General features: G+C 39.9%; 1 protein-coding gene and 41 non-coding genes across 43 annotated transcripts in view; 1 reads left to right on the top strand and 41 right to left on the bottom strand.

The window, feature by feature from the left end:
• The window catches only part of LOC114854404 (sodium/potassium/calcium exchanger 3), an 80,478-nt gene that overhangs the window by 17,127 nt on the left and 36,744 nt on the right, over positions 1–26,607 (top strand). The gene's annotated exons all lie outside the window — the stretch shown is intronic.
• trnac-gca (transfer RNA cysteine (anticodon GCA)) lies at positions 3,648–3,719 on the bottom strand. Its single transcript has one exon. It is a non-coding gene; the product is annotated as a tRNA-Cys (tRNA).
• Positions 4,211–4,282, bottom strand: trnac-gca (transfer RNA cysteine (anticodon GCA)). The gene has a single exon. It is a non-coding gene; the product is annotated as a tRNA-Cys (tRNA).
• On the bottom strand, positions 4,688–4,759 carry trnac-gca (transfer RNA cysteine (anticodon GCA)). The gene has a single exon. It is a non-coding gene; the product is annotated as a tRNA-Cys (tRNA).
• trnac-gca (transfer RNA cysteine (anticodon GCA)) lies at positions 5,251–5,322 on the bottom strand. The gene has a single exon. It is a non-coding gene; the product is annotated as a tRNA-Cys (tRNA).
• On the bottom strand, positions 5,810–5,881 carry trnac-gca (transfer RNA cysteine (anticodon GCA)). The gene has a single exon. It is a non-coding gene; the product is annotated as a tRNA-Cys (tRNA).
• Positions 6,287–6,358, bottom strand: trnac-gca (transfer RNA cysteine (anticodon GCA)). Its single transcript has one exon. It is a non-coding gene; the product is annotated as a tRNA-Cys (tRNA).
• Positions 6,850–6,921, bottom strand: trnac-gca (transfer RNA cysteine (anticodon GCA)). Its single transcript has one exon. It is a non-coding gene; the product is annotated as a tRNA-Cys (tRNA).
• On the bottom strand, positions 7,409–7,480 carry trnac-gca (transfer RNA cysteine (anticodon GCA)). Its single transcript has one exon. It is a non-coding gene; the product is annotated as a tRNA-Cys (tRNA).
• On the bottom strand, positions 7,753–7,824 carry trnat-ugu (transfer RNA threonine (anticodon UGU)). Its single transcript has one exon. It is a non-coding gene; the product is annotated as a tRNA-Thr (tRNA).
• Positions 8,106–8,177, bottom strand: trnac-gca (transfer RNA cysteine (anticodon GCA)). The gene has a single exon. It is a non-coding gene; the product is annotated as a tRNA-Cys (tRNA).
• On the bottom strand, positions 9,012–9,083 carry trnaa-ugc (transfer RNA alanine (anticodon UGC)). Its single transcript has one exon. It is a non-coding gene; the product is annotated as a tRNA-Ala (tRNA).
• trnac-gca (transfer RNA cysteine (anticodon GCA)) lies at positions 9,231–9,302 on the bottom strand. Its single transcript has one exon. It is a non-coding gene; the product is annotated as a tRNA-Cys (tRNA).
• trnac-gca (transfer RNA cysteine (anticodon GCA)) lies at positions 9,791–9,862 on the bottom strand. The gene has a single exon. It is a non-coding gene; the product is annotated as a tRNA-Cys (tRNA).
• Positions 10,268–10,339, bottom strand: trnac-gca (transfer RNA cysteine (anticodon GCA)). Its single transcript has one exon. It is a non-coding gene; the product is annotated as a tRNA-Cys (tRNA).
• Positions 10,831–10,902, bottom strand: trnac-gca (transfer RNA cysteine (anticodon GCA)). The gene has a single exon. It is a non-coding gene; the product is annotated as a tRNA-Cys (tRNA).
• Positions 11,394–11,465, bottom strand: trnac-gca (transfer RNA cysteine (anticodon GCA)). The gene has a single exon. It is a non-coding gene; the product is annotated as a tRNA-Cys (tRNA).
• On the bottom strand, positions 13,068–13,139 carry trnac-gca (transfer RNA cysteine (anticodon GCA)). Its single transcript has one exon. It is a non-coding gene; the product is annotated as a tRNA-Cys (tRNA).
• On the bottom strand, positions 13,631–13,702 carry trnac-gca (transfer RNA cysteine (anticodon GCA)). Its single transcript has one exon. It is a non-coding gene; the product is annotated as a tRNA-Cys (tRNA).
• On the bottom strand, positions 14,755–14,826 carry trnac-gca (transfer RNA cysteine (anticodon GCA)). The gene has a single exon. It is a non-coding gene; the product is annotated as a tRNA-Cys (tRNA).
• On the bottom strand, positions 15,795–15,866 carry trnac-gca (transfer RNA cysteine (anticodon GCA)). The gene has a single exon. It is a non-coding gene; the product is annotated as a tRNA-Cys (tRNA).
• On the bottom strand, positions 16,272–16,343 carry trnac-gca (transfer RNA cysteine (anticodon GCA)). Its single transcript has one exon. It is a non-coding gene; the product is annotated as a tRNA-Cys (tRNA).
• trnac-gca (transfer RNA cysteine (anticodon GCA)) lies at positions 16,835–16,906 on the bottom strand. Its single transcript has one exon. It is a non-coding gene; the product is annotated as a tRNA-Cys (tRNA).
• On the bottom strand, positions 17,394–17,465 carry trnac-gca (transfer RNA cysteine (anticodon GCA)). Its single transcript has one exon. It is a non-coding gene; the product is annotated as a tRNA-Cys (tRNA).
• Positions 17,871–17,942, bottom strand: trnac-gca (transfer RNA cysteine (anticodon GCA)). Its single transcript has one exon. It is a non-coding gene; the product is annotated as a tRNA-Cys (tRNA).
• trnac-gca (transfer RNA cysteine (anticodon GCA)) lies at positions 18,434–18,505 on the bottom strand. Its single transcript has one exon. It is a non-coding gene; the product is annotated as a tRNA-Cys (tRNA).
• trnat-ugu (transfer RNA threonine (anticodon UGU)) lies at positions 18,778–18,849 on the bottom strand. Its single transcript has one exon. It is a non-coding gene; the product is annotated as a tRNA-Thr (tRNA).
• trnac-gca (transfer RNA cysteine (anticodon GCA)) lies at positions 19,131–19,202 on the bottom strand. The gene has a single exon. It is a non-coding gene; the product is annotated as a tRNA-Cys (tRNA).
• trnaa-ugc (transfer RNA alanine (anticodon UGC)) lies at positions 20,036–20,107 on the bottom strand. The gene has a single exon. It is a non-coding gene; the product is annotated as a tRNA-Ala (tRNA).
• Positions 20,256–20,327, bottom strand: trnac-gca (transfer RNA cysteine (anticodon GCA)). The gene has a single exon. It is a non-coding gene; the product is annotated as a tRNA-Cys (tRNA).
• Positions 20,816–20,887, bottom strand: trnac-gca (transfer RNA cysteine (anticodon GCA)). The gene has a single exon. It is a non-coding gene; the product is annotated as a tRNA-Cys (tRNA).
• trnac-gca (transfer RNA cysteine (anticodon GCA)) lies at positions 21,293–21,364 on the bottom strand. The gene has a single exon. It is a non-coding gene; the product is annotated as a tRNA-Cys (tRNA).
• Positions 21,856–21,927, bottom strand: trnac-gca (transfer RNA cysteine (anticodon GCA)). The gene has a single exon. It is a non-coding gene; the product is annotated as a tRNA-Cys (tRNA).
• Positions 22,333–22,404, bottom strand: trnac-gca (transfer RNA cysteine (anticodon GCA)). The gene has a single exon. It is a non-coding gene; the product is annotated as a tRNA-Cys (tRNA).
• trnac-gca (transfer RNA cysteine (anticodon GCA)) lies at positions 23,030–23,101 on the bottom strand. The gene has a single exon. It is a non-coding gene; the product is annotated as a tRNA-Cys (tRNA).
• trnac-gca (transfer RNA cysteine (anticodon GCA)) lies at positions 23,373–23,444 on the bottom strand. The gene has a single exon. It is a non-coding gene; the product is annotated as a tRNA-Cys (tRNA).
• On the bottom strand, positions 23,717–23,788 carry trnat-ugu (transfer RNA threonine (anticodon UGU)). The gene has a single exon. It is a non-coding gene; the product is annotated as a tRNA-Thr (tRNA).
• Positions 23,936–24,007, bottom strand: trnac-gca (transfer RNA cysteine (anticodon GCA)). Its single transcript has one exon. It is a non-coding gene; the product is annotated as a tRNA-Cys (tRNA).
• trnac-gca (transfer RNA cysteine (anticodon GCA)) lies at positions 24,912–24,984 on the bottom strand. The gene has a single exon. It is a non-coding gene; the product is annotated as a tRNA-Cys (tRNA).
• trnac-gca (transfer RNA cysteine (anticodon GCA)) lies at positions 25,390–25,461 on the bottom strand. The gene has a single exon. It is a non-coding gene; the product is annotated as a tRNA-Cys (tRNA).
• On the bottom strand, positions 25,953–26,024 carry trnac-gca (transfer RNA cysteine (anticodon GCA)). The gene has a single exon. It is a non-coding gene; the product is annotated as a tRNA-Cys (tRNA).
• On the bottom strand, positions 26,295–26,366 carry trnac-gca (transfer RNA cysteine (anticodon GCA)). Its single transcript has one exon. It is a non-coding gene; the product is annotated as a tRNA-Cys (tRNA).

The raw sequence follows: 26,607 nt of genomic DNA on the forward strand, positions 1-26,607 counted from the left end.
TTGTTAAATATATATATATATATAAAATATGCCGAAATTGAACAGATTCTTAGGTCTTAAGAAATAATGCTTGCAAACTGTACAGTCAGGACCTAGTAGGGCTAAATGGCTCTAATGGCAAATCAAAATCTAATTATTGCAATGTGCACATGGTACAAAAATAGTGAATACTAGCTATAAGTTCATCTTAAAATTAATACTGGCAGGTCATGAGCTATTTTAAATCATAATAAAAAGACTCTGTTTAGACCTAAAGTGATTTTGGCAACAAAAAGAACACTAGCTTGCATAATACCTATGTATCTGAACCTGTTCAGTGTTGCATAAAAAAATGATAAGGTGCCGCAGAGCTCCGACATGGGGAGTACAAGCTGAACCAAAGTCATGCTACATCCCAATTCAGAGCTACTGTACTTCACACAGTGCCTCATATCGTCCATTCCTGTTCATAGTTAGAGTGGGGTATGACACAATGATTATTTTTTATATTTTTATTTTATTTTAACATAGAGTTATTTCAAAATTGTGAATGGTTTATTGATTTAACATTGTGTTTTCATTTTGTTCAGCGCGTCGGTCAACAGTACTCTTATTATGTGGCGCTATATAAATAAAAATTTGATTCGATTTAATTTGATTCAGTTCAATTCGGTTTGTTTCCAAATTGCCTGGTTGAATAGACTGGAAGCAGGAAAAGCAAACTGGCATCGGCAGAATGTGTCTTTATTGCCTTATTGCTTATTGACATTTTAATTGGCACTGGTGTGCATAGTGAAGCAAAACCAGTAAATCAAGGTAGTTGCAGGAAGAGAAGGGGTGGGGAATCTGCTTACTCCTAAGTGTATTGCGTTTTAGTTTGTTCTTAGTTGACTGTGTGTTTGTTGCGTGTTGTGCCTGCTGCTAGCAGGGGTAGTTCAGGCCAGAGCACCATCAGCTGCTGATAAAAGTAACATCAGTTGGAATTGCACTGATTACTAGTTCTTTTAGCTCACTTCTTTTGACACTCTGCCTTTATTCATCTAAATTATGACTTGCAATACAAATAGTACAAAAAGTTGTTTTCCTGTTTTGTCATGAGCACTGCAACTCAGCTGTCATGTTCAAGTGAAAAACCGTCTGCTACATTGCCATCATACACCATGACACAAGGTGTATTTCTTTCTCTATCTTCAAACATTATGCATAATGCACTGCATCTCAGGCTTAGTTGTGCATGTAGTACATCAAACATCACTGGTAATGGCAAATGCACCCTGGAGCAGCAGTAGCAGAGTGACTCAATTCAGGTTAAAGATGACAGTCTATTATTTGTGCCTACTTCTCGCTTCTGCCATCTAAATACACTCCACCTCAAGAAGACACCCTCTGTTGCTATGGAGTTTGCATTTATAGATGGATACAATCAAGCACACTTTACAAGCATCTAAGGGGGACTGGCGATCATAATGAATCAGATCAAAGTTGACTCATGCATGAGTTAGGACAGGAGCGTCGTTTAGCGTAGTATCAGTTTTATCTGCTGTATACACAAAACTGGTAACCAGAACTCTAAACTCTAAATATTTTTCAATGGCTAGGCCCCACTTTCATATGTAAATAAATGACATTTGACATAGTCCCTTCAATGGTTCTTATCCTTTGAGTCGAACTAGTACTTGTTCGCAGGAATCCCACAATTTGAAGGGAACTGCAAATATCTTCATACACATTCAAAATTTTTGTGGCAATTTGAAATTTTTGCACACAAAATTGTTATGGCCACTTTTCAGTAAGGATCTGCTGTTGTGTCGTGACGCCCTGGTCCTGATGCACTGGAGTCTCTTGCCTACACTAAAAAAATTATGCAGAGGTTGACGTCAGTGGCCGTTGATCTCTGTCTTATCTGTGACAAATGTCCAAAATGACAAAACTCCATCTCTTAGCGGAAAGCCGCGACTACACATCTGACAGGCATGGATGGGGGTTGATTCATTAGAAGATGACTGATGTAAAACCAACAAAAGGCAGAAGGTTTTCCAAGTTGTAGAGGGATGTCATTATTATGACAGTTGATAAAGTAATTTTACAAAAGGGAGCCAGCAGAGTTGAACTGCGGGACCTCTTGACATGAGGTCAAATGCTCCACCACTGAGCTATACCCCCCATGTATTGATAGGATAGATTCAGACATAGGTCGTAAACAAAGAATGTGTGGCGTAATGGAATACTACTAACCCATGCTGTAGACAGAATGAATCAGTAAACATTTCCCTATTTAGACTAGGGTTTACTGAACTAAAGGTTTCTATTAGGTTTAACGTCACTGAAACTTTTCTAAGATGAGACCTGTGTACTATCTCTGAGAACTATAGAAAATGACAAAAATGCATATCCCCCTTGCTAGAAAGCTTGAGTATATTAATGACAGGCATGGATGGAGGTCGATCCAATGATCTTTGGTTTACATGACCAACGCCTTTCTACTTGGCCACCACACCATATTAAGAGATGTTAGACCATTCTTGGAAGACACAATAATAAGTGATATTGTTACAAGTTGAATGTTGCAGAAGGATTTCCAAGTTGTAGAGGGATGTCATTATAAATGTTTCTCTTAGATTTAACGTCTCTGACACTTTTCTAAGATGGGACCTGTGTATTATCTGAGAACTGTAGAAAATGACAAAAATGCACGTCTCTCTTTCTAGAAAGCTTGACTGCATTCCTGACAGGCATGGATGGGGGTTAATCCTATGATCGTTGGTGTACAAGACCAGTGCCTTCCCACTTGGCCATATTAAGTAATGTCAACCCAATCTTGGAGCACAATAATGAGCTTATACATAGACATATCCTGTTAACTAGAAAGCTTGAGTACATTCCTGACGGGCGTGGATGGAGGTTGAGCCCATGATCTTTGGTTTACGAGACCAAGGCCTTTCCACTTGGCCACCACGCCACATTAAGTAATTTAAAACCATTCTTGGAAGACAATAAAAAGTGATATAGTAACAAGATGAATAATGCAGAACAAAGAAGGCAGAATGATTTCCAAGTTGTACAGGGACGTCATTATGATGACACTTGATGAAAAATTTTACAAAAGGGAGCACCCAGAGTTGAACTGGGGACCTCTTGATCTGCAGTGAAATGCTGTACCACTGAGCTATACCCCCCACTATTGATAGCATAGATTTAGATAGTTTCAGACATAGGTCGTAAACGATTAATGTGTGGCATAAGGGAATACTACGCACCTCTACTGTAGAGAGAATGAATCAGTAAACAATTCCCTGTTAAGCCTGGACTTTAATGAACTAAATGTTTCTCTTAGATTTAACATCCCTGATGCTTATATAAGATGGGACCAGTGTACTATCTCTGAGAACTGTAGAAACTGTCAAAATGACATATCCTGTTCACTAGAAAGCTTGGGTACATTCCTGATAGGCATGGATGGGTGTCGATCCCATGATCTGTGGTTTACAAGACCAACGCCTTACCACTTGGCCACCACGCCACAATAGGTGATTTAAAACTATTTTTAGAAGACACAATAATAGGTGATTTAGTTACAAGATGAATAATGCAGAACAGAGGAGATAGAATGATTTCCAAGTTGTAGAGGGACGTCATTATTATGACACTTGATAAAGTAATTTTACAAAAGGGAGCACCCAGAGTTGAACTGGGGACCTCTTGATCTGCAGTCAAATGCTCTACCACTGAGCTATACCCCCCACTTTTCATAGCTTAGATTCAGATAGTTTAAGACATAGGTTGTAAACGATTATTGTGTGGCATAACGGAATACTACTAACCTCTACCGTAGAGAGAATGAATCAGTAAACAATTCCCTGTTAAGCCTGGACTTTACTGAACTAAATGTTTCTCTTAGATTTAACATCCCTGATGCTTCTATGAGATGGGACCTGTGTACTGTCTCTGAGAACTGTAGAAAATGACAAAAATCCATGTGTGGCTTTCTAGAAAGCTTGACTACAATACTGACATGCATGGATGGAGGTTGATCCCATGATGTTTGGTTTATAAGACCAATGCCTTCCCACTTGACCACCACACAATATTAAGTGAAGTAAAACCTTTCTTGGAAGACACAATGGTAAGTGATATAGTTACAAGACGAATGATGCAGAACAGAGTAGGCAGAATGATTTCCAAGTTGTAAAGGGACGTTATTATGATGACACTTGATGAAAAATTTTACAAAAGGGAGCACCCAGAGTTGAACTGGGGACCACTTGATCTGCAGTCAAATGCTCTACCACTGAGCTATACCCCCCACTTTTCATAAGTTAGATTCGGATAGAAGAAAGCTTGACTGCATTCTTGACATGCATGGATGGGGGTTGATCCCATGATGTTTGGTTTACAAGACCAACTCCTTCCCACTTGGCCACCACACCATATTGACTAAAGTAAAACCTTTCTTGGAAGACACAATGTTAAGTGATATAGTTACAAGACGAATGATGCAGAACGGAGGACGCAGAATGATTTCCAAGTTGTAGAGGGACGTCATTATGATGACACTTGATGAAAAATTTTACAAAAGGGAGCATCCAGAGTCTAACTGGGGACCTCTTGATCTGCAGTCAAATGCTCTACCACTGAGCTATACTTGGAATGATTTCCAAGTTGTAGAGGGACGTCATTATTATGACACTTGATAAAGTAATTTTACAAAAGGGAGCACCCAGAGTTGAACTGGGGACCTCTTGATCTGCAGTCAAATGCTCTACCACTGAGCTATACCCCCGACTTTTCATAAGTTAGATTCGGATAGTTTAAGACATAGGGTGTAAACGATTGTTGTGTGGCATAACGGAATACTACTAACCTCTACCGTAGAGAGAATGAATCAGTAAACAATTCCCTGTTAAGCCTGGACTTTACTGAACTAAATGTTTCTCTTAGATTTAACATCCCTGATGCTTCTATGAGATGGGACCTGTGTACTGTCTCTGAGAACTGTAGAAAAAGACAAAAGTCCATGTGTGGCTTTCTAGAAAGCTTGACCACAATACGGACATGCATGGATGGAGGTTGATCCCATGATGTTTGGTTTATAAGACCAATGCCTTCCCACTTGACCACCACACAATATTAAGTGAAGTAAAACCTTTCTTGGAAGACACAATGGTAAGTGATATAGTTACAAGACGAATGATGCAGAACAGAGTAGGCAGAATGATTTCCAAGTTGTAGAGGGACGTCATTATGATGACACTTGATGAAAAATTTTACAAAAGGGAGCACCCAGAGTTGAACTGGGGACCTCTTGATCTGCAGTCAAAAGCTCTACCACTGAGCTATACCCCCCACTTTTCATAAGTTAGATTCGGATAGTTTAAGACATAGGTTGTAAACGATTATTGTGTGGCATAACGGAATACTACTAACCTCTACCGTAGAGAGAATGAATCAGTAAACAATTCCCTGTTAAGCCTGGACTTTACTGAACTAAATGTTTCTCTTAGATTTAACATCCCTGATGCTTCTATGAGATGGGACCTGTGTACTGTCTCTGAGAACTGTAGAAAATGACAAAAATCCATGTCTGGCTTTCTAGAAAGCTTGACTACATTCTGACATGCATGGATGGAGGTTGATCCCATGTTTGGTTTATAAGACAAATGCCTTCCCACTTGACCACCACACAATATTAAGTGAAGTAAAACCTTTCTTGGAAGACACAATGGTAAGTGATATAGTTACAAGACGAATGATGCAGAACAGAGTAGGCAGAATGATTTCCAAGTTGTAGAGGGACGTCATTATGATGACACTTGATGAAAAATTTTACAAAAGGGATTACCCGGAGTTGAACTGGGGACCTCTTGATCTGCAGTCAAATGCTCTACCACTGAGCTATACCCCCCACTTTTCATAAGTTAGATTCGGATAGAAGAAAGCTTGACTGCATTCTTGACATGCATGGATTGGGGTTGATCCCATGATGTTTGGTTTACAAGACCACCGCCTTCCCACTTGGCCACCACACCATATTGACTAAAGTAAAACCTTTCTTGGAAGACACAATGTTAAGTGATATAGTTACAAGACGAATGATGCAGAACGGAGGACGCAGAATGATTTCCAAGTTGTAGAGGGACGTCATTATGATGACACTTGATGAAAAATTTTACAAAAGGGAGCATCCAGAGTCTAACTGGGGACCTCTTGATCTGCAGTCAAATGCTCTACCACTGAGCTATACTTGGAATGATTTCCAAGTTGTAGAGGGACGTCATTATTATGACACTTGATAAAGTAATTTTACAAAAGGGAGCACCCAGAGTTGAACTGGGGACCTCTTGATCTGCAGTCAAATGCTCTACCACTGAGCTACACCCGCGACTTTTCATAAGTTAGATTCGGATAGTTTAAGACATAGGTTGTAAACGATTATTGTGTGGCATAACGGAATACTACTAACCTCTACCGTAGAGAGAATGAATCAGTAAACAATTGCCTGTTAAGCCTGGACTTTACTGAACTAAATGTTTCTCTTAGATTTAACATCCCTGATGCTTCTATGAGATGGGACCTGTGTACTGTCTCTGAGAACTGTAGAAAATGACAAAAATCCATGTGTGGCTTTCTAGAAAGCTTGACCACAATACTGACATGCATGGATGGAGGTTGATCCCATGATGTTTGGTTTATAAGACCAATGCCTTCCCACTTGACCACCACACAATATTAAGTGAAGTAAAACCTTTCTTGGAAGACACAATGGTAAGTGATATAGTTACAAGACGAATGATGCAGAACAGAGTAGGCAGAATGATTTCCAAGTTGTAGAGGGACGTCATTATGATGACACTTGATGAAAAATTTTACAAAAGGGAGCACCCAGAGTTGAACTGGGGACCTCTTGATCTGCAGTCAAAAGCTCTACCACTGAGCTATACCCCCCACTTTTCATAAGTTAGATTCGGATAGTTTAAGACATAGGTTGTAAACGATTATTGTGTGGCATAACGGAATACTACTAACCTCTACCGTAGAGAGAATGAATCAGTAAACAATTCCCTGTTAAGCCTGGACTTTACTGAACTAAATGTTTCTCTTAGATTTAACATCCCTGATGCTTCTATGAGATGGGACCTGTGTACTGTCTCTGAGAACTGTAGAAAATGACAAAAATCCATGTCTGGCTTTCTAGAAAGCTTGACTACATTCTGACATGCATGGATGGAGGTTGATCCCATGTTTGGTTTATAAGACAAATGCCTTCCCACTTGACCACCACACAATATTAAGTGAAGTAAAACCTTTCTTGGAAGACACAATGGTAAGTGATATAGTTACAAGACGAATGATGCAGAACAGAGTAGGCAGAATGATTTCCAAGTTGTAGAGGGACGTCATTATGATGACACTTGATGAAAAATTTTACAAAAGGGATTACCCGGAGTTGAACTGGGGACCTCTTGATCTGCAGTCAAATGCTCTACCACTGAGCTATACCCCCCACTTTTCATAAGTTAGATTCGGATAGTTTAAGACATAGGTTGTAAACGATTATTGTGTGGCATAACGGAATACTACTAACCTCTACCGTAGAGAGAATGAATCAGTAAACAATTCCCTGTTAAGCCTGGACTTTACTGAACTAAACGTTTCTCTTAGATTTAACATCCCTGATGCTTCTATGAGATGGGACCTGTGTACTGTCTCTGAGAACTGTAGAAACTGTCAAAATGACATATCCTGTTCACTAGAAAGCTTGGGTACATTCCTGATAGGCATGGATGGGTGTCGATCCCATGATCTTTGGTTTACAAGACCAACGCCTTACCACTTGGCCACCACGCCACAATTAGTAATTTAAAACTATTTTTAGAAGACACAATAATAGGTGATTTAGTTACAAGATGAATAATGCAGAACAGAGGAGGTAGAATGATTTCCAAGTTGTAGAGGGACGTCATTATGATGACAATTGATGAAAAATTTTACAAAAGGGACTACCCAGAGTTGAACTGGGGACCTCTTGATCTGCAGTCAAATGCTCTACCACTGAGCTATACTTGGAATGATTTCCAAGTTGTAGAGGGACGTCATTAATATGACACTTGATAAAGTAATTTTATAAAAAGGAACACCCAGAGTTGAACTGGGGACCTCTTGATCTGCAGTCAAATGCTCTACCACCGAGCTATACCCCCAACTAATGATAGGATAGATTCAGATAGTTTCAGACATAGGTCGTAAACGATTAATGTGTGGCGTAAGGGAATACTACTAACCTCTACCGTAGAGAGAATGAATCAGTAAACAATTCCCTGTTAAGCCTGGACTTTACTGAACTAAATGTTTCTCTTAGATTTAACATCCCTGATGCTTCTATGAGATGGGGCCTGTGTACTGTCTCTGAGAACTGTAGAAAATGATAAAAATCCATGTCTGGCTTTCTAGAAAGCTTGACTACATTCCTAAAATGCATGGATGGAGGTTGATCCCATGATGTTTGGTTTATAAGACAAATGCCTTCCCACTTGACCACCACACAACATTAAGTGAAGTAAAACCTTTCTTGGAAGACACAATGGTAAGTGATATAGTTACAAGACGAATGATGCAGAACAGAGTAGGCAGAATGATTTCCAAGTTGTAGAGGGACGTCATTATGATGACACTTGATGAAAAATTTTACAAAAGGGAGCACCCAGAGTTGAACAGAGACCTCTTGATCTGCAGTCAAATGCTCTACCACTGAGCTATACCCCCCACTATTGATAGTATAGATTCAGATAGTTTCAGACATAGGTCGTAAACGATTAATGTGTGGCATAAGGGAATACTACGCACCTCTACTGTAGAGAGAATGAATCAGTAAACAATTCCCTGTTAAGCCTGGACTTTAATGAACTAAATGTTTCTCTTAGATTTAACATCCCTGATGCTTATATAAGATGGGACCAGTGTACTATCTCTGAGAACTGTAGAAACTGTCAAAATGACATATCCTGTTCACTAGAAAGCTTGGGTACATTCCTGATAGGCATGGATGGGTGTCGATCCCATGATCTTTGGTTTGCAAGACCAACGCCTTACCACTTGGCCACCACGCCACAATTATTAATTTAAACTATTTTTAGAAGACACAATAATAGGTGATTTAGTTACAAGATGAATAATGCAGAACAGAGGAGGTAGAATGATTTCCAAGTTGTGGAGGGACGTCATTAATATGACACTTGATAAAGTAATTTTATAAAAAGGAACACCCAGAGTTGAACTGGGGACCTCTTGATCTGCAGTCAAATGCTCTACCACCGAGCTATACCCCCAACTAATGATAGGATAGATTCAGATAGTTTCAGACATAGGTCGTAAAAGATTAATGTGTGGCGTAAGGGAATACTACTAACCTCTACTGTAGAGAGAATGAATCAGTAAACAATTTCCTGTTAAGCCTGGACTTTAATGAACTAAATGTTTCTCTTAGATTTAACATCCCTGATGCTTCTATGAGATGGGACCTGTGTACTGTCTCTGAGAACTGTAGAAAATGACAAAAATCCATGTCTGGCTTTCTAGAAAGCTTGACTACATTCCTGACATGCATGGATGGAGGTTGATCCCATGTTTGGTTTATAAGACAAATGCCTTCCCACTTGACCACCACACAATATTAAGTGAAGTAAAACCTTTCTTGGAAGACACAATGGTAAGTGATATAGTTACAAGACGAATGATGCAGAACAGAGTAGGCAGAATGATTTCCAAGTTGTAGAGGGACGTCATTATGATGACACTTGATAAAAAATTTTACAAAAGGGATTACCCAGAATTGAACTGGGGACCTCTTGATCTGCAGTCAAATGCTCTACCACTGAACTATACCCCCCACTTTTCATAAGTTAGATTCGGATAGAAGAAAGCTTGACTGCCTTCTTGACATGCATGGATGGGGGTTAATCCCATGATGTTTGGTTTACAAGACCAACTCCTTGCCACTTGGCCACCACACCATATTGACTAAAGTAAAACCTTTCTTGGAAGACACAATGTTAAGTGATATAGTTACAAGACGAATGATGCAGAACGGAGGACGCAGAATGATTTCCAAGTTGTAGAGGGACGTCATTATGATGACACTTGATGAAAAATTTTACAAAAGGGAGCATCCAGAGTCTAACTGTGGACCTCTTGATCTGCAGTCAAATGCTCTACCACTGAGCTATACTTGGAATGATTTCCAAGTTGTAGAGGGACGTCATTATTATGACACTTGATAAAGTAATTTTACAAAAGGGAGCACCCAGAGTTGAACTGGGGACCTCTTGATCTGCAGTCAAATGCTCTACCACTGAGCTATACCCCCGACTTTTCATAAGTTAGATTCGGATAGTTTAAGACATAGGGTGTAAACGATTATTGTGTGGCATAACGGAATACTACTAACCTCTACCGTAGAGAGAATGAATCAGTAAACAATTCCCTGTTAAGCCTGGACTTTACTGAACTAAATGTTTCTCTTAGATTTAACATCCCTGATGCTTCTATGAGATGGGACCTGTGTACTGTCTCTGAGAACTGTAGAAAATGACAAAAATCCATGTGTGGCTTTCTAGAAAGCTTGACCACAATACTGACATGCATGGATGGAGGTTGATCCTATGATGTTTGGTTTATAAGACCAATGCCTTCCCACTTGACCACCACACAATATTAAGTGAAGTAAAACCTTTCTTGGAAGACACAATGGTAAGTGATAAAGTTACAAGACGAATGATGCAGAACAGAGTGGGCAGAATGATTTCCAAGTTGTAGAGGGACGTCATTATGATGACACTTGATGAAAAATTTTACAAAAGGGAGCACCCAGAGTTGAACTGGGGACTTCTTGATCTGCAGTCAAATGCTCTACCACTGAGCTATACCCCCCACTTTTCATAAGTTAGATTCGGAAACTTTAAGACATAGGTTGTAAACGATTATTGTGTGGCATAACGGAATACTACTAACCTCTACAGTAGAGAGAATGAATCAGTAAACAATTCCCTGTTAAGCCTGGACTTTAATGAACTAAATGTTTCTCTTAGATTTAACATCCCTGATGCTTCTATGAGATGGGACCTGTGTACTGTCTCTGAGAACTGTAGAAAATGACAAAAATCCATGTGTGGCTTTCTAGAAAGCTTGACCACAATACTGACATGCATGGATGGAGGTTGATCCCATGATGTTTGGTTTATAAGACCAATGCCTTCCCACTTGACCACCACACAATATTAAGTGAAGTAAAACCTTTCTTGGAAGACACAATGGTAAGTGATATAGTTACAAGACGAATGATGCAGAACAGAGTAGGCAGAATGATTTCCAAGTTGTAGAGGGACGTCATTATGATGACACTTGATGAAAAATTTTACAAAAGGGAGCACCCAGAGTTGAACTGGGGACCTCTTGATCTGCAGTCAAATGCTCTACCACTGAGCTATACCCCCCACTTTTCATAAGTTAGATTCGGATAGTTTAAGACATAGGTTGTAAACGATTATTGTGTGGCATAACGGAATACTACTAACCTCTACCGTAGAGAGAATGAATCAGTAAACAATTCCCTGTTAAGCCTGGACTTTACTGAACTAAATGTTTCTCTTAGATTTAACATCCCTGATGCTTCTATGAGATGGGGCCTGTGTACTGTCTCTGAGAACTGTAGAAAATGATAAAAATCCATGTCTGGCTTTCTAGAAAGCTTGACTACATTCCTGACATGCATGGATGGAGGTTGATCCCATGTTTGGTTTATAAGACAAATGCCTTCCCACTTGACCACCACACAACATTAAGTGAAGTAAAACCTTTCTTGGAAGACACAATGGTAAGTGATATAGTTACAAGACGAATGATGCAGAACAGAGTAGGCAGAATGATTTCCAAGTTGTAGAGGGACGTCATTATGATGACACTTGATGAAAAATTTTACAAAAGGGAGCACCCAGAGTTGAACAGAGACCTCTTGATCTGCAGTCAAATGCTCTACCACTGAGCTATACCCCCCACTATTGATAGTATAGATTCAGATAGTTTCAGACATAGGTCGTAAACGATTAATGTGTGGCATAAGGGAATACTACGCACCTCTACTGTAGAGAGAATGAATCAGTAAACAATTCCCTGTTAAGCCTGGACTTTAATGAACTAAATGTTTCTCTTAGATTTAACATCCCTGATGCTTATATAAGATGGGACCAGTGTACTATCTCTGAGAACTGTAGAAACTGTCAAAATGACATATCCTGTTCACTAGAAAGCTTGGGTACATTCCTGATAGGCATGGATGTGTGTCGATCCCAAGATCTTTGGTTTACAAGACCAACGCCTTACCACTTGGCCACCACGCCACAGTTATTAATTTAAAACTATTTTTAGAAGACACAATAATAGGTGATTTAGTTACAAGATGAATAATGCAGAACAGAGGAGGTAGAATGATTTCCAAGTTGTAGAGGGACGTCATTATTATGACACTTGATAAAGTAATTTTACAAAACGGAGCACCCAGAGTTGAACTGGGGACCTCTTGATCTGCAGTCAAATGCTCTACCACTCGACTTTTCATAAGTTTGATTCGGATAGTTTAAGACATAGGTTGTAAACGATTATTGTGTGGCATAACGGAATACTACTAACCTCTACCGTAGAGAGAATGAATCAGTAAACAATTCCCTGTTAAGCCTGGACTTTACTGAACTAAATGTTTCTCTTAGATTTAACATCCCTGATGCTTCTATGAGATGGGACCTGTGTACTGTCTCTGAGAACTGTAGAAAATGACAAAAATCCATGTGTGGCTTTCTAGAAAGCTTGACCACAATACTGACATGCATGGATGGAGGTTGATCCCATGATGTTTGGTTTATAAGACCAATGCCTTCCCACTTGACCGCCACACAATATTAAGTGAAGTAAAACCTTTCTTGGAAGACACAATGGTAAGTGATATAGTTACAAGACGAATGATGCAGAACAGAGTAGGCAGAATGATTTCCAAGTTGTAGAGGGACGTCATTATGATGACACTTGATGAAAAATTTTACAAAAGGGAGCACCCAGAGTTAAACTGGGGACCTCTTGATCTGCAGTCAAATGCTCTACCACTGAGCTATACACCCCACTTTTCATAAGTTAGATTCGGATAGTTTAAGACATAGGTTGTAAACGATTATTGTGTGGCATAACGGAATACTACTAACCTCTACAGTAGAGAGAATGAATCAGTAAACAATTCCCTGTTAAGCCTGGACTTTAATGAACTAAATGTTTCTCTTAGATTTAACATCCCTGATGCTTCTATGAGATGGGGCCTGTGTACTGTCTCTGAGAACTGTAGAAAATGACAAAAATCCATGTCTGGCTTTCTAGAAAGCTTGACTACATTCCTGACATGCATGGATGGAGGTTAATCCCATGATGTTTGGTTTATAAGACCAATGCCTTCCCACTTGACCACCACACAATATTAAGTGAAGTAAAACCTTTCTTGGAAGACACAATGGTAAGTGATATAGTTACAAGACGAATGATGCAGAACAGAGTAGGCAGAATGATTTCCAAGTTGTAGAGGGACGTCATTATGATGACACTTGATGAAAAATTTTACAAAAGGGAGCACCCAGAGTTGAACTGGGGACCTCTTGATCTGCAGTCAAATGCTCTACCACTGAGCTATACCCCCCACTATTGATAGTATAGATTCAGATAATTTCAGACATAGGTCGTAAACGATTAATGTTCGGCATAAGGGAATACTACGCACCTCTACTGTAGAGAGAATGAATCAGTAAACAATTCCCTGTTAAGCCTGGACTTTAATGAACTAAATGTTTCTCTTAGATTTAACATCCCTGATGCTTATATAAGATGGGACCAGTGTACTATCTCTGAGAACTGTAGAAACTGTCAAAATGACATATCCTGTTCACTAGAAAGCTTGGGTACATTCCTGATAGGCATGGATGGGTGTCGATCCCAAGATCTTTGGTTTACAAGACCAACGCCTTACCACTTGGCCACCACGCCACAATTATTAATTTAAAACTATTTTTAGAAGACACAATAATAGGTGATTTAGTTACAAGATGAATAATGCAGAACAGAGGAGGTAGAATGATTTCCAAGTTGTAGAGGGACGTCATTATTATGACACTTGATAAAGTAATTTTACAAAACGGAGCACCCAGAGTTGAACTGGGGACCTCTTGATCTGCAGTCAAATGCTCTACCACCGAGCTATACCCCCAACTAATGATAGGATAGATTCAGATAGTTTCAGACATAGGTCGTAAACGATTAATGTGTGGCGTAAGGGAATACTACTAACCTCTACTGTAGAGAGAATGAATCAGTAAACAATTTCCTGTTAAGCCTGGACTTTAATGAACTAAATGTTTCTCTTAGATTTAACATCCCTGATGCTTCTATGAGATGGGACCTGTGTACTGTCTCTGAGAACTGTAGAAAATGACAAAAATCCATGTCTGGCTTTCTAGAAAGCTTGACTACAATACTGACATGCATGGATGGAGGTTGATCCCATGTTTGGTTTATAAGACAAATGCCTTCCCACTTGACCACCACACAATATTAAGTGAAGTAAAACCTTTCTTGGAAGACACAATGGTAAGTGATATAGTTACAAGACGAATGATGCAGAACAGAGTAGGCAGAATGATTTCCAAGTTGTAGAGGGACGTCATTATGATGACACTTGATGAAAAATTTTACAAAAGGGATTACCCAGAGTTGAACTGGGGACCTCTTGATCTGCAGTCAAATGCTCTACCACTGAGCTATACCCCCCACTTTTCATAAGTTAGATTCGGATAGAAGAAAGCTTGACTGCATTCTTGACATGCATGGATGGGGGTTGATCCCATGATGTTTGGTTTACAAGACCAACGCCTTCCCACTTGGCCACCACACCATATTGACTAAAGTAAAACCTTTCTTGGAAGACACAATGTTAAGTGATATAGTTACAAGACGAATGATGCAGAACGGAGGACGCAGAATGATTTCCAAGTTGTAGAGGGACGTCATTATGATGACACTTGATGAAAAATTTTACAAAAGGGAGCATCCAGAGTCTAACTGGGGACCTCTTGATCTGCAGTCAAATGCTCTACCACTGAGCTATACTTGGAATGATTTCCAAGTTGTAGAGGGACGTCATTATTATGACACTTGATAAAGTAATTTTACAAAATGGAGCACCGAGAGTTGAACTGGGGACCTCTAGATCTGCAGTCAAATGCTCTACCACTGAGCTATACCCCCGACTTTTCATAAGTTGGATTCGGATAGTTTAAGACATAGGCTGTAAACGATTATTGTGTGGCATAACGGAATACTACTAACCTCTACCGTAGAGAGAATGAATCAGTAAACAATTCCCTGTTAAGCCTGGACTTTACTGAACTAAATGTTTCTCTTAGATTTAACATCCCTGATGCTTCTATGAGATGGGACCTGTGTACTGTCTCTGAGAACTGTAGAAAATGACAAAAATCCATGTGTGGCTTTCTAGAAAGCTTGACCACAATACTGACATGCATGGATGGAGGTTGATCCCATGATGTTTGGTTTATAAGACCAATGCCTTCCCACTTGACCACCACACAATATTAAGTGAAGTAAAACCTTTCTTGGAAGACACAATGGTAAGTGATATAGTTACAAGACGAATGATGCAGAACAGAGTAGGCAGAATGATTTCCAAGTTGTAAAGGGACGTTATTATGATGACACTTGATGAAAAATTTTACAAAAGGGAGCACCCAGAGTTGAACTGGGGACCACTTGATCTGCAGTCAAATGCTCTACCACTGAGCTATACCCCCCACTTTTCATAAGTTAGATTCGGATAGAAGAAAGCTTGACTGCATTCTTGACATGCATGGATGGGGGTTGATCCCATGATGTTTGGTTTACAAGACCAACTCCTTCCCACTTGGCCACCACACCATATTGACTAAAGTAAAACCTTTCTTGGAAGACACAATGTTAAGTGATATAGTTACAAGACGAATGATGCAGAACGGAGGACGCAGAATGATTTCCAAGTTGTAGAGGGACGTCATTATGATGACACTTGATGAAAAATTTTACAAAAGGGAGCATCCAGAGTCTAACTGGGGACCTCTTGATCTGCAGTCAAATGCTCTACCACTGAGCTATACTTGGAATGATTTCCAAGTTGTAGAGGGACGTCATTATTATGACACTTGATAAAGTAATTTTACAAAAGGGAGCACCCAGAGTTGAACTGGGGACCTCTTGATCTGCAGTCAAATGCTCTACCACTGAGCTATACCCCCGACTTTTCATAAGTTAGATTCGGATAGTTTAAGACATAGGGTGTAAACGATTGTTGTGTGGCATAACGGAATACTACTAACCTCTACCGTAGAGAGAATGAATCAGTAAACAATTCCCTGTTAAGCCTGGACTTTACTGAACTAAATGTTTCTCTTAGATTTAACATCCCTGATGCTTCTATGAGATGGGACCTGTGTACTGTCTCTGAGAACTGTAGAAAAAGACAAAAGTCCATGTGTGGCTTTCTAGAAAGCTTGACCACAATACGGACATGCATGGATGGAGGTTGATCCCATGATGTTTGGTTTATAAGACCAATGCCTTCCCACTTGACCACCACACAATATTAAGTGAAGTAAAACCTTTCTTGGAAGACACAATGGTAAGTGATATAGTTACAAGACGAATGATGCAGAACAGAGTAGGCAGAATGATTTCCAAGTTGTAGAGGGACGTCATTATGATGACACTTGATGAAAAATTTTACAAAAGGGAGCACCCAGAGTTGAACTGGGGACCTCTTGATCTGCAGTCAAAAGCTCTACCACTGAGCTATACCCCCCACTTTTCATAAGTTAGATTCGGATAGTTTAAGACATAGGTTGTAAACGATTATTGTGTGGCATAACGGAATACTACTAACCTCTACCGTAGAGAGAATGAATCAGTAAACAATTCCCTGTTAAGCCTGGACTTTACTGAACTAAATGTTTCTCTTAGATTTAACATCCCTGATGCTTCTATGAGATGGGACCTGTGTACTGTCTCTGAGAACTGTAGAAAATGACAAAAATCCATGTCTGGCTTTCTAGAAAGCTTGACTACATTCTGACATGCATGGATGGAGGTTGATCCCATGTTTGGTTTATAAGACAAATGCCTTCCCACTTGACCACCACACAATATTAAGTGAAGTAAAACCTTTCTTGGAAGACACAATGGTAAGTGATATAGTTACAAGACGAATGATGCAGAACAGAGTAGGCAGAATGATTTCCAAGTTGTAGAGGGACGTCATTATGATGACACTTGATAAAAAATTTTACAAAAGGGATTACCCAGAGTTGAACTGGGGACCTCTTGATCTGCAGTCAAATGCTCTACCACTGAGCTATACCCCCCACTTTTCATAAGTTAGATTCGGATAGAAGAAAGCTTGACTGCATTCTTGACATGCATGGATTGGGGTTGATCCCATGATGTTTGGTTTACAAGACCACCGCCTTCCCACTTGGCCACCACACCATATTGACTAAAGTAAAACCTTTCTTGGAAGACACAATGTTAAGTGATATAGTTACAAGACGAATGATGCAGAACGGAGGACGCAGAATGATTTCCAAGTTGTAGAGGGACGTCATTATGATGACACTTGATGAAAAATTTTACAAAAGGGAGCATCCAGAGTCTAACTGGGGACCTCTTGATCTGCAGTCAAATGCTCTACCACTGAGCTATACTTGGAATGATTTCCAAGTTGTAGAGGGACGTCATTATTATGACACTTGAGAAAATAATTTTACAAAAGGGAGCACCCAGAGTTGAACTGGGGACCTCTTGATCTGCAGTCAAATGCTCTACCACTGAGCTATACCCCCCACTTTTCATAAGTTAGATTCGGATAGTTTAAGACATAGGTCGTAAACGATTATTGTGTGGCATAACGGAATACTACTAACCTCTACCGTAGAGAGAATGAATCAGTAAACAATTGCCTGTTAAGCCTGGACTTTACTGAACTAAATGTTTCTCTTAGATTTAACATCCCTGATGCTTCTATGAGATGGGACCTGTGTACTGTCTCTGAGAACTGTAGAAAATGACAAAAATCCATGTGTGGCTTTCTAGAAAGCTTGACCACAATACTGACATGCATGGATGGAGGTTGATCCCATGATGTTTGGTTTATAAGACCAATGCCTTCCCACTTGACCACCACACAATATTAAGTGAAGTAAAACCTTTCTTGGAAGACACAATGGTAAGTGATATAGTTACAAGACGAATGATGCAGAACAGAGTAGGCAGAATGATTTCCAAGTTGTAGAGGGACGTCATTATGATGACACTTGATGAAAAATTTTACAAAAGGGAGCACCCAGAGTTGAACTGGGGACCTCTTGATCTGCAGTCAAATGCTCTACCACTGAGCTATACCCCCCACTTTTCATAAGTTAGATTCGGATAGTTTAAGACATAGGTTGTAAACGATTATTGTGTGGCATAACGGAATACTACTAACCTCTACCGTAGAGAGAATGAATCAGTAAACAATTCCCTGTTAAGCCTGGACTTTACTGAACTAAACGTTTCTCTTAGATTTAACATCCCTGATGCTTCTATGAGATGGGACCTGTGTACTGTCTCTGAGAACTGTAGAAACTGTCAAAATGACATATCCTGTTCACTAGAAAGCTTGGGTACATTCCTGATAGGCATGGATGGGTGTCGATCCCATGATCTTTGGTTTACAAGACCAACGCCTTACCACTTGGCCACCACGCCACAATTAGTAATTTAAAACTATTTTTAGAAGACACAATAATAGGTGATTTAGTTACAAGATGAATAATGCAGAACAGAGGAGGTAGAATGATTTCCAAGTTGTAGAGGGACGTCATTATTATGACAATTGATAAAAAATTTTACAAAAGGGACTACCCAGAGTTGAACTGGGGACCTCTTGATCTGCAGTCAAATGCTCTACCACTGAGCTATACTTGGAATGATTTCCAAGTTGTAGAGGGACGTCATTAATATGACACTTGATAAAGTAATTTTATAAAAAGGAACACCCAGAGTTGAACTGGGGACCTCTTGATCTGCAGTCAAATGCTCTACCACCGAGCTATACCCCCAACTAATGATAGGATAGATTCAGATAGTTTCAGACATAGGTCGTAAACGATTAATGTGTGGCGTAAGGGAATACTACTAACCTCTACCGTAGAGAGAATGAATCAGTAAACAATTCCCTGTTAAGCCTGGACTTTACTGAACTAAATGTTTCTCTTAGATTAACATCCCTGATGCTTCTATGAGATGGGGCCTGTGTACTGTCTCTGAGAACTGTAGAAAATGATAAAAATCCATGTCTGGCTTTCTAGAAAGCTTGACTACATTCCTAAAATGCATGGATGGAGGTTGATCCCATGATGTTTGGTTTATAAGACAAATGCCTTCCCACTTGACCACCACACAACATTAAGTGAAGTAAAACCTTTCTTGGAAGACACAATGGTAAGTGATATAGTTACAAGACGAATGATGCAGAACAGAGTAGGCAGAATGATTTCCAAGTTGTAGAGGGACGTCATTATGATGACACTTGATGAAAAATTTTACAAAAGGGAGCACCCAGAGTTGAACAGAGACCTCTTGATCTGCAGTCAAATGCTCTACCACTGAGCTATACCCCCCACTATTGATAGTATAGATTCAGATAGTTTCAGACATAGGTCGTAAACGATTAATGTGTGGCATAAGGGAATACTACGCACCTCTACTGTAGAGAGAATGAATCAGTAAACAATTCCCTGTTAAGCCTGGACTTTAATGAACTAAATGTTTCTCTTAGATTTAACATCCCTGATGCTTATATAAGATGGGACCAGTGTACTATCTCTGAGAACTGTAGAAACTGTCAAAATGACATATCCTGTTCACTAGAAAGCTTGGGTACATTCCTGATAGGCATGGATGGGTGTCGATCCCATGATCTTTGGTTTGCAAGACCAACGCCTTACCACTTGGCCACCACGCCACAATTATTAATTTAAAACTATTTTTAGAAGACACAATAATAGGTGATTTAGTTACAAGATGAATAATGCAGAACAGAGGAGGTAGAATGATTTCCAAGTTGTGGAGGGACGTCATTAATATGACACTTGATAAAGTAATTTTATAAAAAGGAACACCCAGAGTTGAACTGGGGACCTCTTGATCTGCAGTCAAATGCTCTACCACCGAGCTATACCCCCAACTAATGATAGGATAGATTCAGATAGTTTCAGACATAGGTCGTAAAAGATTAATGTGTGGCGTAAGGGAATACTACTAACCTCTACTGTAGAGAGAATGAATCAGTAAACAATTTCCTGTTAAGCCTGGACTTTAATGAACTAAATGTTTCTCTTAGATTTAACATCCCTGATGCTTCTATGAGATGGGACCTGTGTACTGTCTCTGAGAACTGTAGAAAATGACAAAAATCCATGTCTGGCTTTCTAGAAAGCTTGACTACATTCCTGACATGCATGGATGGAGGTTGATCCCATGTTTGGTTTATAAGACAAATGCCTTCCCACTTGACCACCACACAATATTAAGTGAAGTAAAACCTTTCTTGGAAGACACAATGGTAAGTGATATAGTTACAAGACGAATGATGCAGAACAGAGTAGGCAGAATGATTTCCAAGTTGTAGAGGGACGTCATTATGATGACACTTGATAAAAAATTTTACAAAAGGGATTACCCAGAGTTGAACTGGGGACCTCTTGATCTGCAGTCAAATGCTCTACCACTGAACTATACCCCCCACTTTTCATAAGTTAGATTCGGATAGAAGAAAGCTTGACTGCCTTCTTGACATGCATGGATTGGGGTTGATCCCATGATGTTTGGTTTACAAGACCACCGCCTTCCCACTTGGCCACCACACCATATTGACTAAAGTAAAACCTTTCTTGGAAGACACAATGTTAAGTGATATAGTTACAAGACGAATGATGCAGAACGGAGGACGCAGAATGATTTCCAAGTTGTAGAGGGACGTCATTATGATGACACTTGATGAAAAATTTTACAAAAGGGAGCATCCAGAGTCTAACTGGGGACCTCTTGATCTGCAGTCAAATGCTCTACCACTGAGCTATACTTGGAATGATTTCCAAGTTGTAGAGGGACGTCATTATTATGACACTTGATAAAGTAATTTTACAAAAGGGAGCACCCAGAGTTGAACTGGGGACCTCTTGATCTGCAGTCAAATGCTCTACCACTGAGCTACACCCGCGACTTTTCATAAGTTAGATTCGGATAGTTTAAGACATAGGTTGTAAACGATTATTGTGTGGCATAACGGAATACTACTAACCTCTACCGTAGAGAGAATGAATCAGTAAACAATTGCCTGTTAAGCCTGGACTTTACTGAACTAAATGTTTCTCTTAGATTTAACATCCCTGATGCTTCTATGAGATGGGACCTGTGTACTGTCTCTGAGAACTGTAGAAAATGACAAAAATCCATGTGTGGCTTTCTAGAAAGCTTGACCACAATACTGACATGCATGGATGGAGGTTGATCCCATGATGTTTGGTTTATAAGACCAATGCCTTCCCACTTGACCACCACACAATATTAAGTGAAGTAAAACCTTTCTTGGAAGACACAATGGTAAGTGATATAGTTACAAGACGAATGATGCAGAACAGAGTAGGCAGAATGATTTCCAAGTTGTAGAGGGACGTCATTATGATGACACTTGATGAAAAATTTTACAAAAGGGAGCACCCAGAGTTGAACTGGGGACCTCTTGATCTGCAGTCAAATGCTCTACCACTGAGCTATACCCCCCACTTTTCATAAGTTAGATTCGGATAGAAGAAAGCTTGACTGCATTCTTGACATGCATGGATGGGGGTTGATCCCATGATGTTTGGTTTACAAGACCAACTCCTTCCCACTTGGCCACCACACCATATTGACTGAAGTAAAACCTTTCTTGGAAGACACAATGTTAAGTGATATAGTTACAAGACGAATGATGCAGAACGGAGGACGCAGAATGATTTCCAAGTTGTAGAGGGACGTCATTATGATGACACTTGATGAAAAATTTTACAAAAGGGAGCATCCAGAGTCTAACTGGGGACCTCTTGATCTGCAGTCAAATGCTCTACCACTGAGCTATACTTGGAATGATTTCCAAGTTGTAGAGGGACGTCATTATTATGACACTTGATAAAGTAATTTTACAAAAGGGAGCACCCAGAGTTGAACTGGGGACCTCTTGATCTGCAGTCAAATGCTCTACCACTGAGCTATACCCCCGACTTTTCATAAGTTAGATTCGGATAGTTTAAGACATAGGGTGTAAACGATTATTGTGTGGCATAACGGAATACTACTAACCTCTACCGTAGAGAGAATGAATCAGTAAACAATTCCCTGTTAAGCCTGGACTTTACTGAACTAAATGTTTCTCTTAGATTTAACATCCCTGATGCTTCTATGAGATGGGACCTGTGTACTGTCTCTGAGAACTGTAGAAAATGACAAAAATCCATGTGTGGCTTTCTAGAAAGCTTGACCACAATACTGACATGCATGGATGGAGGTTGATCCCATGATGTTTGGTTTATAAGACCAATGCCTTCCCACTTGACCACCACACAATATTAAGTGAAGTAAAACCTTTCTTGGAAGACACAATGGTAAGTGATATAGTTACAAGACGAATGATGCAGAACAGAGTAGGCAGAATGATTTCCAAGTTGTAGAGGGACGTCATTATGATGACACTTGATGAAAAATTTTACAAAAGGGAGCACCCAGAGTTGAACTGGGGACCTCTTGATCTGCAGTCAAATGCTCTACCACTGAGCTATACTTGGAATGATTTCCAAGTTGTAGAGGGACGTCATTATTATGACACTTGATAAAGTAATTTTACAAAAGGGAGCACCCAGAGTTGAACTGGGGACCTCTTGATCTGCAGTCAAATGCTCTACCACTGAGCTATACCCCCCACTTTTCATAAGTTAGATTCGGATAGAAGAAAGCTTGACTGCATTCTTGACATGCATGGATGGGGGTTGGTCCCATGATGTTTGGTTTACAAGACCAACTCCTTCCCACTTGGCCACCACACCATATTGACTAAAGTAAAACCTTTCTTGGAAGACACAATGTTAAGTGATATAGTTACAAGACGAATGATGCAGAACGGAGGACGCAGAATGATTTCCAAGTTGTAGAGGGACGTCATTATGATGACACTTGATGAAAAATTTTACAAAAGGGAGCACCCAGAGTTGAACTGGGGACCTCTTGATCTGCAGTCAAATGCTCTACCACTGAGCTATACCCCCCACTTGTCATAAGTTAGATTCGGATAGTTTAAGACATAGGTTGTAAACGATTATTGTGTGGCATAACGGAATACTACTAACCTCTACCGTAGAGAGAATGAATCAGTAAACAATTCCCTGTTAAGCCTGGACTTTACTGAACTAAATGTTTCTCTTAGATTTAACATCCCTGATGCTTCTATGAGATGGGACCTGTGTACTGTCTCTGAGAACTGTAGAAACTGTCAAAATGACATATCCTGTTCACTAGAAAGCTTGGGTACATTCCTGATAGGCATGGATGGGTGTCGATCCCATGATCTTTGGTTTACAAGACCAACGCCTTACCACTTGGCCACCACGCCACAATTAGTAATTTAAAACTATTTTTAGAAGACACAATAATAGGTGATTTAGTTACAAGATGAATAATGCAGAACAGAGGAGGGAGAATGATTTCCAAGTTGTAGAGGGACGTCATTATGATGACAATTGATGAAAAATTTTACAAAAGGGAGCACCCAGAGTTGAACTGGGGACCTCTTGATCTGCAGTCAAATGCTCTACCACTGAGCTATACCCCCCACTTTTCATAAGTTGGATTCGGATAGTTTAAGACATAGGTCGTAAACGATTAATGTGTGGCGTAAGGGAATACTACTAACCTCTACTGTAGAGAGAATGAATCAGTAAACAATTCCCTGTTAAGCCTGGACTTTACTGAACTAAATGTTTCTCTTAGATTTAACATCCCTGATGCTTCTATGAGATGGGGCCTGTGTACTGTCTCTGAGAACTGTAGAAAATGATAAAAATCCATGTCTGGCTTTCTAGAAAGCTTGACTACATTCCTAAAATGCATGGATGGAGGTTGATCCCATGATGTTTGGTTTATAAGACAAATGCCTTCCCACTTGACCACCACACAACATTAAGTGAAGTAAAACCTTTCTTGGAAGACACAATGGTAAGTGATATAGTTACAAGACGAATGATGCAGAACAGAGTAGGCAGAATGATTTCCAAGTTGTAGAGGGACGTCATTATGATGACACTTGATGAAAAATTTTACAAAAGGGAGCACCCAGAGTTGAACAGAGACCTCTTGATCTGCAGTCAAATGCTCTACCACTGAGCTATACCCCCCACTATTGATAGTATAGATTCAGATAGTTTCAGACATAGGTCGTAAACGATTAATGTGTGGCATAAGGGAATACTACGCACCTCTACTGTAGAGAGAATGAATCAGTAAACAATTCCCTGTTAAGCCTGGACTTTAATGAACTAAATGTTTCTCTTAGATTTAACATCCCTGATGCTTATATAAGATGGGACCAGTGTACTATCTCTGAGAACTGTAGAAACTGTCAAAATGACATATCCTGTTCACTAGAAAGCTTGGGTACATTCCTGATAGGCATGGATGGGTGTCGATCCCATGATCTTTGGTTTACAAGACCAACGCCTTACCACTTGGCCACCACTTGGCCAGCACCCAGAGTTGAACTGGGGACCTCTTGATCTGCAGTCAAATGCTCTACCACTGAGCTATACCCCCCACTTTTCATAAGTTAGATTCGGATAGAAGAAAGCTTGACTGCATTCTTGACATGCATGGATGGGGGTTGGTCCCATGATGTTTGGTTTACAAGACCAACTCCTTCCCACTTGGCCACCACACCATATTGACTAAAGTAAAACCTTTCTTGGAAGACACAATGTTAAGTGATATAGTTACAAGACGAATGATGCAGAACGGAGGACGCAGAATGATTTCCAAGTTGTAGAGGGACGTCATTATGATGACACTTGATGAAAAATTTTACAAAAGGGAGCATCCAGAGTCTAACTGGGGACCTCTTGATCTGCAGTCAAATGCTCTACCACTGAGCTATACTTGGAATGATTTCCAAGTTGTAGAGGGACGTCATTATTATGACACTTGATAAAGTAATTTTACAAAAGGGAGCACCCAGAGTTGAACTGGGGACCTCTTGATCTGCAGTCAAATGCTCTACCACTGAGCTATACCCCCGACTTTTCATAAGTTAGATTCGGATAGTTTAAGACATAGGGTGTAAACGATTATTGTGTGGCATAACGGAATACTACTAACCTCTACCGTAGAGAGAATGAATCAGTAAACAATTCCCTGTTAAGCCTGGACTTTACTGAACTAAATGTTTCTCTTAGATTTAACATCCCTGATGCTTCTATGAGATGGGACCTGTGTACTGTCTCTGAGAACTGTAGAAAATGACAAAAATCCATGTGTGGCTTTCTAGAAAGCTTGACCACAATACTGACATGCATGGATGGAGGTTGATCCCATGATGTTTGGTTTATAAGACCAATGCCTTCCCACTTGACCACCACACAATATTAAGTGAAGTAAAACCTTTCTTGGAAGACACAATGGTAAGTGATATAGTTACAAGACGAATGATGCAGAACAGAGTAGGCAGAATGATTTCCAAGTTGTAGAGGGACGTCATTATGATGACACTTGATGAAAAATTTTACAAAAGGGAGCACCCAGAGTTGAACTGGGGACCTCTTGATCTGCAGTCAAATGCTCTACCACTGAGCTATACCCCCCACTTTTCATAAGTTAGATTCGGATAGAAGAAAGCTTGACTGCATTCTTGACATGCATGGATGGGGGTTGGTCCCATGATGTTTGGTTTACAAGACCAACTCCTTCCCACTTGGCCACCACACCATATTGACTAAGTAAAACCTTTCTTGGAAGACACAATGTTAAGTGATATAGTTACAAGACGAATGATGCAGAACGGAGGACGCAGAATGATTTCCAAGTTGTAGAGGGACGTCATTATGATGACACTTGATGAAAAATTTTACAAAAGGGAGCACCCAGAGTTGAACTGGGGACCTCTTGATCTGCAGTCAAATGCTCTACCACTGAGCTATACCCCCCACTTTTCATAAGTTAGATTCGGATAGTTTAAGACATAGGTTGTAAACGATTATTGTGTGGCATAACGGAATACTACTAACCTCTACCGTAGAGAGAATGAATCAGTAAACAATTCCCTGTTAAGCCTGGACTTTACTGAACTAAATGTTTCTCTTAGATTTAACATCCCTGATGCTTCTATGAGATGGGACCTGTGTACTGTCTCTGAGAACTGTAGAAACTGTCAAAATGACATATCCT

Source organism: Betta splendens, chromosome 1 (assembly GCF_900634795.4).
Source record: "Betta splendens chromosome 1, fBetSpl5.4, whole genome shotgun sequence".
Classification (NCBI taxonomy): domain Eukaryota; kingdom Metazoa; phylum Chordata; class Actinopteri; order Anabantiformes; family Osphronemidae; genus Betta; species Betta splendens.